At 50.3% G+C, this 11939-nt stretch overlaps 2 non-coding genes across 2 annotated transcripts; one reads left to right on the forward strand and one right to left on the reverse strand.

Moving 5' to 3' along the window:
* Positions 1-928: 928 nt before the first annotated feature.
* TRNAV-AAC lies at positions 929-1001 on the reverse strand. Its single transcript has one exon. It is a non-coding gene; the product is annotated as a tRNA-Val (tRNA).
* A 5131-nt stretch (positions 1002-6132) lies between these two features.
* On the forward strand, positions 6133-6206 carry TRNAT-AGU. Its single transcript has one exon. It is a non-coding gene; the product is annotated as a tRNA-Thr (tRNA).
* The last annotated feature ends 5733 nt before the right edge of the window (positions 6207-11939 follow it).

Raw genomic sequence — 11939 nt, forward strand, 5'->3', positions numbered from 1 at the left:
CTACATCCGCCCCTCCGTGCCGCTCCCAGAAGTGGCTGGCATGTCCCAGCATCCCCTGGGGTGGGGGGAGTGTCTCCACGTGCTGCCCCTGCCCCGAGCACCAACTCTGCAGCTCCCATTGGCCAGGAACTGTAGCCAATGGGAGCTCTGGGGGCAGCACCTGCAGACAGCAGCACATGGAGATCCCCTGGCCCCACTCATCTAGGAGCTGCTGCCAGAGGGTTGTGTGTACCGGTCACTTTGGGAGCTGCACCACCCACCCACCCCCAGCGCAGAGCCCACACCCAAATTTCCTCCCAGTGCTTTGCTTGTCTTCCTTTCACCAGAACCATCCTTCTTCTCCTGGGCTGCAAGTAGCCACCCCTAGGAAGACAAGAGGCAGGCACAGGATTCTGCCAGGTAAGTGTCTCCCAGCACTGCGATGGACGGTGCGATGAAGGTAAGTCTTCCTGAGGCACAATGAACTGCAACGCAGCGAACCACTGGCCAGACGGTCGGGGCGAAGGGCGTTCACTGGAGGTACAAGCTTGTGAGTGACTCCTGAGCACAGGGCCCCTTCCCGTTTTAAGGACCTGCTCCTCATGGCCTGCGACTGGAGATGACTTGGCTGCATCTGGTGGGTCACACTCCACCTCAGCCAGTGTCCATGCTCTGGGTGTGTGATCGCTGCCTAATGAGAGTCCCAGACACCTTGTCTATCTAGCAGCTCTTCTGATCTTCCAGCTGTTCAACCAGCCCCTTCATCCCACAAGCATTGCAGGAGGGAGCGGGAGGGGGCGGGGGAAAGTCACTTAACAGGCATACAGAGAGGGAGAGGAGACAAAATGGGAATGGGGGAAGTATAACAGACCTATTGAGCATAGAAATCACTGCTGCTCCTACAACAGCAGGGACAGGCCACTAGGAGCTGGGAAAAATTAAGCCCTCATGTTTCTGCCTGGTTTTGAACCAGGGACCTTTTGCGTGTTAGGCAAACGTGATAACCACTACACTACAGAAACTCTGTTGCAGGGTTCTGCCCCTCCCTTCATAAGAATATAAGAACGGCCATACTGGGTCAGACCAAAGGTCCATCCATCCCCATATCCTATCTGCCAATAGTGGCCAATGCCAGGTACCCCAGAGGGACTGAACCTAACAGGTAATGATCAAGTGATCTCTCTCCCATCCATCTCTACCCTCTGACAAACAGAGGCTAGGGACACCATTCCTTACCCATCCTGGCTAATAGCCATTAATGCACTTAACCTCCATTAATTTATCTGCAAAAGAACAAGGAGAACATGTGGCACCATAAAGACTAACAAATGTATTTGAGCATAAGCTTTTGTGGGCTAAAACCCACTTCATCGGATGCATGCAGTTAAAAATACAGAAGGAAATATATATACACACAGAGAACATGAAAAAAATGGGTGTTGCCATACACACTATAACAAGAGTTATCAGTTAACGTGAGCGGTTATCAGCAGGAGAAAAAACCTGGTGTTGGGAGGGAACAGGAGAAAGGACAAAGGAAGCAAGAGACGAAGAGAAAAGAGGGATCAGACAGTGGATGGAGCAAGAGGTGAAACAAAAAGGACAACCCCCAATGTCCACAGTGATTCTAAGGGACAAAATCCAGGTGTGCAATAAAATTCTGCCTCCTTAAGCTCATGTTTTCCATGCCTAGAATTCAACTCTCAACAGATGGATCAGACTGAACAGGTTTCACACCTCCAGGAGGCTCTTACCTTCTAAACAGGGATGGCTGTTTTCCAGTAAAATCACTACAAGGGAAGGAGAAAACTCGAAAGAGGTTCCTCCTGGCGCTCACGTCCGTGAACCCGAATACTCTCTCAGTCCTCAAAGAGAGACCTGGAGAAGGAGACTTGCTGGAGCAAAGCCACAGGGTCTCTGAGGTTTCCCTGGCCCCTCGCCCCTGTCCTGCCTGGCTGATGTCAGCATCTCTCTGTGAGGTCACCACCTCCCCACCACCTTGGACCAATAGGCTGAGGTCCTGCAAAAGGCCTTTGTGATGTCACTGCCACACCCCTCCCTTGCTGTGCTAATGTCCTGCCCCTGGCCAGGCACTTTGGAGGTTTGAGCTACTCCCTGTGCATCACCCCACTCAAGGAGCGTTCGTTCTAGGCAGCAAGCCGGCTAGACAGGGAAACATCAGATGCTGCTCCCAAAGCTACACTCAGTTTTTCAGAAATTAGTCGACTTTATGGCCAGAAGAGACCATTAGAGCATCTAATCTGACCCCCTGCATATCACAGGCCTCCTGTAGGACACCATAGCTATTTCTGGGGCAAACACATTCCAGAAAGGCATCTAGTCTTCATGAAATGACATCAAGAGATGGAGAATCCATCACTTTCCTTGGTAACTTGTTCCTGTGGTGAATCATCCTCGGTGCTGAATATTTGTGCCTTAGTTGTAATATGAATTTGTCTCTTTTCACCTTCCAGCCATTGGGTCTTGTTATTCCTTTCTCTGCTAGATTCAAGAGCCCTTTAATACCCAATCTTTTCTCTCCATTAAGGCACTTCAACACTTCAGTGAAGTCACCTTTCAATCTTCTTTTGATCAGCTAAACAGGTTGAGCTCTTTCAATAGCTCACTAGAAGGCATTTTCCTCCAGACCTCACAACATTTGGTGGCTCTTTCTGCCCCAGCTCCAATTTCACAACATCTTTTTCAAATGAGGACACCAAAGCTGAAGGCAGTATTCCAGTATCAGTCTCACTGATGCCATGTCATCTCCTGTGACATTATTGACATAATCTGTAACTGTACAGATCACCGTTGTGACCACTGTTCTATATTTGCAGCCAATATTGTAGAAAGGTGTCGTGCAAGGGGGAGAGGTTCTGATTGGTTGGTTATAATGATGCTATCTCTAGATACGTATCATTTTTGTAGTTCACGTTATGAATATTGGCTCTATGCTGCCCGTATTTCAATCTTGTGCTCTGCTTCCGGTGTCAGTTCTGTCTAGCCTGCTTGATGGCCCATTTAGGGCCATCAGCTATACATTCGCCCCATTGAGAGAAGGCAGATACACCTTGTGACTCAGCAAGGTATGCAGGGACCTGCCTATGGACAGAACTCTAAGGTTTTTCTGTGCCACGTGCTGGATAGAGTGTCCTTGGGACAAAGAAAGCAAAGACCATATGGCAAGAGACTATAAAAGGCTGATGCCTCGTCTCCATCTTGTCTTCAATCCTGCTTCATACCTCTGGAGGGACTTTGCTACAAACTGAAGCTCTGTACAAATGACTGAATGACCCATCCTAGCTTTGAATAGACTCCAGAGACTTGATTTGAAGCTGCAGTTTATTCCATCACTGTTAGAAGCCTGAACCAAGAACTTTGCCATTACTGTATGTGAAGGGTTCAAATCCATGTGCATTTTATATAACAACCTGGTCTATGGATTGTGCCAGCTCTTTTCCAGACCCAAAGTCCAGAGTATGGTCAAGGACCAGAGGCCTAGGAAATTGTGATCAGCTAAGAGAAAGCTGGGGTAAACAGAAAGCCTTGCTTGCTAAGATAGGCCCGGTCAGCAAATTGCCAGGTGTTGGAGCTAAGAACTAAATGATTGTGTCTTATTCAGAATTGCAGACTGAACAAAGAATCCCTATTCCTATTGTGTTTGTTTCTTCTCTAGGGAGACATTCTTCCCACAGATCCAACCTTGAGTTTATGAAAAGTTGGCACGTCAGTATAAGATATGGCATCCTTCCACCTCCCTTCCACGGGACCAATGCCTGCCTTAAGACCAGGGGCGGCTCTAGAAATCAGGCTGCCCCAAGCAGCGGGGTGCGCTGCGCCGCCCTTCCCCGGTCCCGCGGCGGGTCCCCTCTTCCCGCGGCTCCGGTTGAGCTCCCGCCGGCATGCCAGCGGCAGATCCACCGGAGCCCGGGACGAGCGGCTCTGCCGCAGGCATGCCTGCGGGAGCTCAACCGGAGCCACATGCCGCCCCCCCAGGAAAGGGCCGCCCCACGCGCCTGCTTGGCGCGCTGGGGTCTAGAGCCACCCCTGCTTAAGACACACAGAAAACAATCTTTATTGCCATATACTTTCACTCTTTCTTTGCTTTAACCCCTAGGAATGTACCTGTTGGACAATCAAAGGAGTTGCTCCATTCCTATGGATCCCAAATCAGAATTCAACATATATATTTTATACTAATAACATTTTATCAAAGTATTAATGAAATGTTAACTTGCTAACTTGAGACCATGGGTGGAGACATTATCTAATCTGTTAATCATTGGCTAATGTGCTATCTTGTCTTGCTGCAAAACCTGTCCTGGGGTGTGGAACTGCCTACCCCGTCACTTTCCCCCACCCATGGAAAATCTATATATTCTATTATAATTAATTAATTAACAGAGTCTCTGAGCCTAATAAGCCCACTCCGCCAGCACTGTGTGTAATAAACTCCTATTCTTGACCTCTACACAGTGTAGATTTGTGTCCTTCACAGACACCTGCTGAATAAAGAGGAGATTCAGCATCCAGCTTGACTGAATGTGTCTCCTCTCCCCACAGCTTGGTGATCTTTTGAGGAAATGGAGAAGACTGCCTTTGCCTAGCTGTACATCGCTTGCAAAAGAAACAGGTCTTTTTGGTGACAAGTGTTGAAAGGAGCCATTAGACAAATGTGGAGACAGGAAAAATGCCCCCCAATTCAACTGGCATCTGTGGATGCTGAAGCCACACCACAGAGCGCTAAACACTATATGAGAACGGCTGGTGTCAGAAGAGTCTCTACCAAAGCCTTTTGCCACCAGCAGGGGCCTCTCTGTGCACAGAACTCCTGGTAGTGTGATGGCTGCAGACAGTGGAGAACTCCATTTTGGCATCTCTTTTGTGGTGAACATCTGCAGTGGCTGTTAAAAGGTCTCTAGACAGTGATCTTTGTGAAGAGCTGGCTGAAGAACCTTCCTACTAACCAGGAGAGCCTGGCTTGGCCCGACAGTTCTTCCTTGCCGTACCTAGTGTGTCTGTTGGCTCCTTTTTTTGTAGCTCTTTTCAGAAAAAGAAAAGATCTGTCAGCAGAATCCTTCTAAGTGCTTGTTTAAGACAGAGAGAGCCTTCCTTGCGGCTAAGTCTTGGTGCCATGGGGCATGCCTCACTGCAGCACCTCCTGCTGACCATCCTAGCAATTAGCTCTGGTTCACCGGTGCGCCTTCATCTAGTAGCATCTGGCCACCATCGGTTCTATCATTAGGACCCATGTTGCTCTCAGGACTTCAGTGTCCTCTTATGGACACAGCCCTCTGGCTGTGCCCCACTCAGTTCTCTCCCCCCTGCTGGGGGGGGGGGGGATGTCCTCTACCCAGACACTTGCCTCAGTGGCCGGCTGCAGTCCAGGGTGTAGCCACCTGTGCCAGTGGCTACTGAGGCAAAAGGTGTGAACCTCCAACCCTGCCATCTGTTTCTCTGGACCATTTCCCAACAGACCTAGAACCTTCCTCCACCTTTGTATAGGGCCTTAGTCTGGCAGTAGTCAGCCAGGAGGTCACTCATGCACCCGTTACCCCAGCACTACTCTGATCATGGTGCCCTCCCTGCTCCTGCTCCTGCTCCTGCTCCTGCTCCTGCCTTCCTTCCTTCCTTCCTTCCTTCCTTCACAGCAGCCAATCCTCCCTCCTCAAACTCCAAGGAATGACTAACTCTTGCTGTGCTGAGCAGCTCTTTATATATGGGCTGCTCCAGCAAGCCTTCTCCTGATTGGCTCTCCCAATAAGCCCTTTCTTGATAGGCTGGGTTCTGCACAGCCTCTTCAAGGCTGCCTTAATTTTTCTCCTGCTTGTTTGGGGGCAGACAGCCCACCACACATGGAAAGTGGCAAATGAGAAATCTGGAGCTGAAGGAAAGGTTACCATGACTCAGAACTGAGCCGAGGTTGCTGCGACTGAAACACAGATCACTAACCATTATATGATCACAGTGACTGGTGGGAGAGGCACATGTTAGAAGCCCTCTGTCTACTCAGCTGTGGCTTTCTGTGCACAGAGAGCCAGACACCTCAAGGTCTGCAAGTCTTGAGGGAAATGGGGAATGTCTGTACTTTAGAATTTGCGGGTGTTGACTTGAACCATGAAATGAAACAGTTGCAAATACTTTCTTCAGGCAGGCACCATGGCTTAGCTGGCTAAAGCACCTGTCTAGTAAACAGGAGATCCTGGGTTCAACTCCCGGTGGTGCCTTGGTGTATGGCTTTTGTCTCTTCTGCTCACATTTTCCTGTGTCTTCCTAGGAAACAGAAGAGGCCTCCCTTGGTATCCAAGCCATTGCTTGCTAAGGAAAAGGCTTCTTTGGAGAGAAGCATTGGAAACAATCAAATCACAAACCTGGAGTTGATGAAAACGCTGCTATGACTGACATTGGCATGGCGGTTGCTTCGACTGCAATTGCTGCAACACGAGAGCCTGCGCCACACATCCTTGTGATTCCCTGGAGATGTTCACACACAGATGTCATGTCACCTTCCTTTTGATTGTCATTGATGAAAAATGGAGCGGTTGGGAGAAAAGTCCCAGAGAGTCGCACCGTGGCTAAGCTGGGTGACTCACCTGCCAGGTAAAGTGGAGTTAGGGATGCAGCTCCCAGTAGTGCCTTAACAAATGTGTCTGCTCTTCCCACCTTTTGGTGAATCTTTTGCGGAAACAGAGAAGACTGCCTCTGCTTTGCAATGCAAATGCTTGCAAAAGTTAGAAAAACAACTGGTTTCAAGTGTCAGAAGGAGGCACATAAGAAATGTGGAGACAAGGAAAAGGTCATCGTAACTCAACATGCATCCATGGCTCTTGAGGCCAGAACGCAGAGCACTAAGCACTGTACAACCACAGCAAAATCTAAACTTTACACCTTATTACACTAGGCAGTTGTTAGGTCAAGCAATTTTCTCATCCTACTGGATGTTACCCTCCTTAATACATAGAATTCCCCCTAAAACCTGGATTATTGTCCTCAGATGACCTTCATTTTCTCAGGATTCCTGCTGCTTCCAGCATAGATGTGGGAGGAGAAAGGCAAAAACATGATGCCACAGTCTCCTATTTTATATCCTTAGTTCAAGTGTCTAGCAGACACTTGCCCAGAAGTGTCTGGATGGGCTCTGCTGAGTCACTAGGTTGGGGAATCTTCCTGGTGTGGTCTTGTGCAACTGAGTCATAGACTTGAGCGGTCCCCACAGTGTTGTGTTTGGGCATCTGTCACTGAATTGGAAATCCCTTAATTACAATTCCTCTGCTGATTCACGGCTGTTGAACACCCTCCTCGGCAGGGGTTGCTAGCAAAATTATAGCCTATTTCAGTAACAACCATACAGCAAAATGCATAACTTCACACACCCTCATGCTATACATATTTGGACAGAATAACCGATTTCAGCAGATCATGACTTTTCATATGATAACTTACATGGAATGGTTTGTAAGACATATCACAGCCATATATGAATGATGACTATGTGATCTACAGGGAGCTATTTAGAAGTACATCATGTCACAAAAGCCTCTAGAGGCTGGCCTTTGGGAAGAGCTGGCTGAAGAGCCTTCTGAGTAACTGAGAGATCCAGGCTTGGCCTTGCCAGTTTGTGCTTGCGAACTAAACTTGTCTGTTGGGCTCCCTTTTTTGTGTCTCTTTCACAGAAACAGAGCAGAAGTTCTTGGCCAATCCTTGAAAGTGCTTGTTCAAGACACAGGGAGCCTCTGTGCTGGGGCAGGGGTAGGGGTGCAGGAGGTGGTCGGGGGTGGAGGTGCTTACCTCGGGCAGCACAGCTCCCAAAGTGACTGGCACACACTCCGGCAGTGGCTCCTAGGCAGTGGGATACGGGGCGGGTCAGCTGTGGCGTTTGCACTCAGGGCTGCAGGGATATGCCGGCCACTTCCAGGAGCAGTGTGGCAGGGAGGAGGGGCAGAGTGGGCAGGAGCCGCCTTAGCGCTGCTGGCACATCTCCGTGTGTCACTTGGGGAGGCATCAGGTCTCTGTGGGCTGCCTGGGGCAGGGGCAGAGGGGGCTCGGGCCACCCCTTTGCCTCCTCTCTCCAGGCTCCCAGCCCATCTTGCCGGCCGACAGGGATTTTAGGGTGCAGCAGCGCAGGGAGCAGGAAGGGCGAAGCACAGCGGCTGCCTCCCCCACATGCAGGAAAATGGCTTGACCTGCTGGCCCCACGGACTAAGGCACCAGGCCTCCAGCTTGCCCCATTCGACCCAATGGGTTGATCTTGTGGCCAGAATTATTTGCAGTCAGGATTTCCCCCAATAGTGCCCCACAGGGGTCCAGGGTCAGCTCCAGCACAGGCCATACAGGAAGGCTTAATGCTCGAGCTGCAGTGCATGCTGGGCAGGCTCTAGGCCGGGCTCCCCCTGGCAGGAGAGAAGAAGAAGACTGGGGCCCCTGGAGGGGCAGGCTGGGGCTTCCTGGATCCCATTTGCTCACAGCCAGCGCCCTGCCCCCACTCCCAAGTCATTAATGGCTCCCCCAGGTCAGCCAGAATGGAGCAGCGGTTTTCACTGCACCAAGTCCACTTATGGCTTACAGGCAACTCCCAGACCCACCACAGCCCACCATGTCGGCCAGAAAGGAGCCCACTCAGCCTCGCCATTGCTGCTTTTCCTTCCCCCGAGAACCCCGCTTCTCCTGGGCTGCAAGGAACCACCCCTGGGAAGCCAAGAGGCAGGCACAGGATTCTGCCTCCCAGCAGCCAATCGCACCTCCCCCGGCTTTGCAGAACGAATGGTGACGCTCTACTAACCCCACTTAGCCGCACTGAGGTGCTTAGCTTCTGCCCTGCCTTCCTCAGCTCGACTTTCCTCTTTTGCCCCATTCCTGCCTCACTTCCTCCTTTGGCAAGTCACGCAGAGGAGGCCAGCAGGAAGAGACGGCCTCCACCGGCCAACCTCCAACAGCAGAGGAGGCCAAGCCACAAGCCTCCAAAAGGTGACACGCCGCACTCCTCTAGGTTCTCCAGCCTGACGCCAAGGTGCTTTCTCCACTGCTGTCAGCACCCTCTGTCATGCGGGGGTTGGAGTTATCCCAGGGACAGGCCAATAGGAGAAGGAGGAGGCCTTCCTGAACAGCAAGGGATCTGGCAAAAGGAAGCCAGCATGTTTCTGCCTAGTTTTGAACCAGGAACCTTTTGCGGGTTAGGCAAACGTGATAACCACTACACTACAGAAACTCCATCTGCTTGGTTCTTGCTCACCCTAGCACAGACCGATGGACAAACCTGGAGAAAGTGGTGACAGCCCTTCAATAGGTCAGCTGGCAGAGCAGAGGACTGGAGCCAGGGCTCAGGAAGTCATCCTTACGTCACCCTTGTGACTCCAGCTTGAGGGAGAGCTTCTTTTTCTTCCCCTGTCTGGGATGTTGTTGTCAGCTGTGGCACACAAAAAGGACGTCATTGCGAGCGGCCCATGAAGACAAGATTCACTTTTGCCTTCCTTGCTCGGCTTTACTTGCTTCCTCGCCCTATTCCTGCCTTAGTTCCTGGGTTTCCTGAAGGCGACGGGGGGCCAGCAGTAACAGGAGGAAGTTGGGCAGCTAGACCCTGGTGGCAAAAGTCCTGCCGCCACTTGCCACCCACTCTCTTCTCCCAGCGTCACATATTGGCCACCAGGGACTTGGGGCCCAGCAGCGCAACGGAAGGCAGTGGACAGAGCCACCCTCACCTTGAAGCTCCGGCTCATTAAACCACATCTTCAGTCGCTGATGGCCAATGAGAGACCGACATCGCTTGCTATTTTAGCACTTGGAAATGCCATTGGTCAGTCATTGGATCTCTGTAATGCTGTTACAGAACAAATGAACATGGAATCTCAGTGTGACATACTATACCTTTGGGGGAGCGGCTGTAACCCCCATAATCCTCATTTTCATATCATCGTGATCTTACATATAGAGCATGACTTGTAAGGTATCAGGAAAGGATATGATCGGCTGAAAGTCATTTCTCTACCCATAGATGTAGACCATTCATGCATATGAAGTTATGAGAATTGTGCAGTGTGGTTGTCACTGTGCTGCAAGGTGGGGGAGTCAGCCAAATATTAGCTCCCTAGTGGCAACAGCAAGGAAAGTAACCAACACCCAGACAGGGTGTCAAACAACCATCGACAGCCATTGCCCAGCAAGGAGCTACAATGCAATGACTCACCTGCATGAGGACACCCCAGGAATTGCTCAGACTTGCTTGGAGAGACGCAGTGATGCTCACCTGACTCTGAAGGGGGCAAAGCCATGAGGGAAGAAAGGACATGATAAAAGGAGAGACATTTGCTAGGCTTTATCTCTCTCTGTCACCTACATCTACAGACACCCCACACCAAGCAACTGAAGCGCTGATGAAAGGGGAGAGCCTGGCTGAAAAGCCACCAGCCAGCCTGTGGTGAGAAGCATCTGAGTTTGTAAGGGTACTGAAAGGGTTAAGATCAGCTTTGAAATGCCATTGGCCAATCTTTGGATCTCTTTAATGCTGTGCTTCAGTTCATGGGGGAAAGGCGAGAGAAGCGACCTTTGAACAAAGGGCCTGGGGTTAACATCCTAACGCTGTCTGTCTCCGACTGTAACACTATTTAATACCGGCCCACCCTGTGCTGGTGACAGTTCCATTTCTAGATGTTAGTACATTTCAGTTACTGTCAAAATAAAAAAGTTTCTATATGCTTAAAGAAAATGCATTTGTTTTATTTGCTTATATATGGCATGAATAAATACAGGTTTACAGAACCTAGCCTGCAAATTTATCATCTTATATGACAGAGAAAATCATGCATCGAAATTGTGCGTCAAAATCATGAGCTGAGCTACAAATGCAATAAAAATAAGATATTCAAAATTTTAACATATGGGGGGGGCACCGAAGACATGTCTTGCCTGGGACTCCACTTGGTCTAGGGGAGGCCCTGTCAGGGAGAACAGGAGTTAGTCTCACACGCCTATTTCCAGGCTGTAATCTGTGGGCGCCCTGCTCTGGGGGAGGGATTGCGGCAGCCCAGACTCAGGGCTGGAACAGGCCCTGGATTGAGGGGGTGGCTGCAGGGTTTGCAGAGCTCTGATGTCTCAGACAATGTGTCTCTCCCAAAGCCTCAGATCTGTGTCCCCCGAAGGCTCCTGCGCTGCCTCCGCTCCTCTCACAGTCTACAGCAATGAGCAGCAGCAAGGGTCAGGGATGAGCCATAGGGCACTAGGTGGGTGGCCAAGGCTTCAGGAGCCCAGAGCGTTTGCCTGTCTGGGCATTTTGGCTGAGACCTCAGGGACACATTGTGAGGCAGAATCCCAGGCATCTTATGAAAGGAGCATAAGGACATAAGGACGTACGAACGGCCAGACTGGGTCCATCTAGCCCAGTATCCTGTCTTCCCATAGCGGCCAAAGCTAGGTGCCCCAGAGGGAATGAACAGAACAGGGAATCACCAAGTGATCCATCCCCTGTCGCCTATTCCCAGCTCCTGGCCAACAGAGACTAGGGACACCATCCCTGCCCATCCTGGCTCAGAGCATGTCCTCCATGAAGCGATTTAGCTCTTTTTTTAAAACCCTGTTATAGTCTTGGCCTTCACAACCTCCTCTGGCAAGGAGTTCCACAGGTTGACTGTGCGTTGTGTGAAAAAATACTTCCTTTTGTTTGTTTTAAATGGGCTGCCTATTAATTTCATTTGGTGACCCCTAGTTCTTGTGTTATGAGAAGGAATAAGTAACACTCCTTATTTACTTTCCCCACACCAGTCATGATTTTATAGCCCTCTAGCATATTTCCCCCTAGTCAGCTTTTCTCCCAGCTGAAAAGTCCCAGTCTTGTTATTCTCTCCTCATATGGCAGACACTCCATACCCGTTTCTGAACCTTTTCCAATTCCAATACATCTTTTTTAAGATGGAGCGACCATATCTGCACGCAGTATTCAAGATATGGGCGTACCATGGATTTATACAGTG

This window comes from Mauremys reevesii, linkage group 14 (genome assembly GCF_016161935.1).
Source record: "Mauremys reevesii isolate NIE-2019 linkage group 14, ASM1616193v1, whole genome shotgun sequence".
Taxonomy (NCBI): domain Eukaryota; kingdom Metazoa; phylum Chordata; order Testudines; family Geoemydidae; genus Mauremys; species Mauremys reevesii.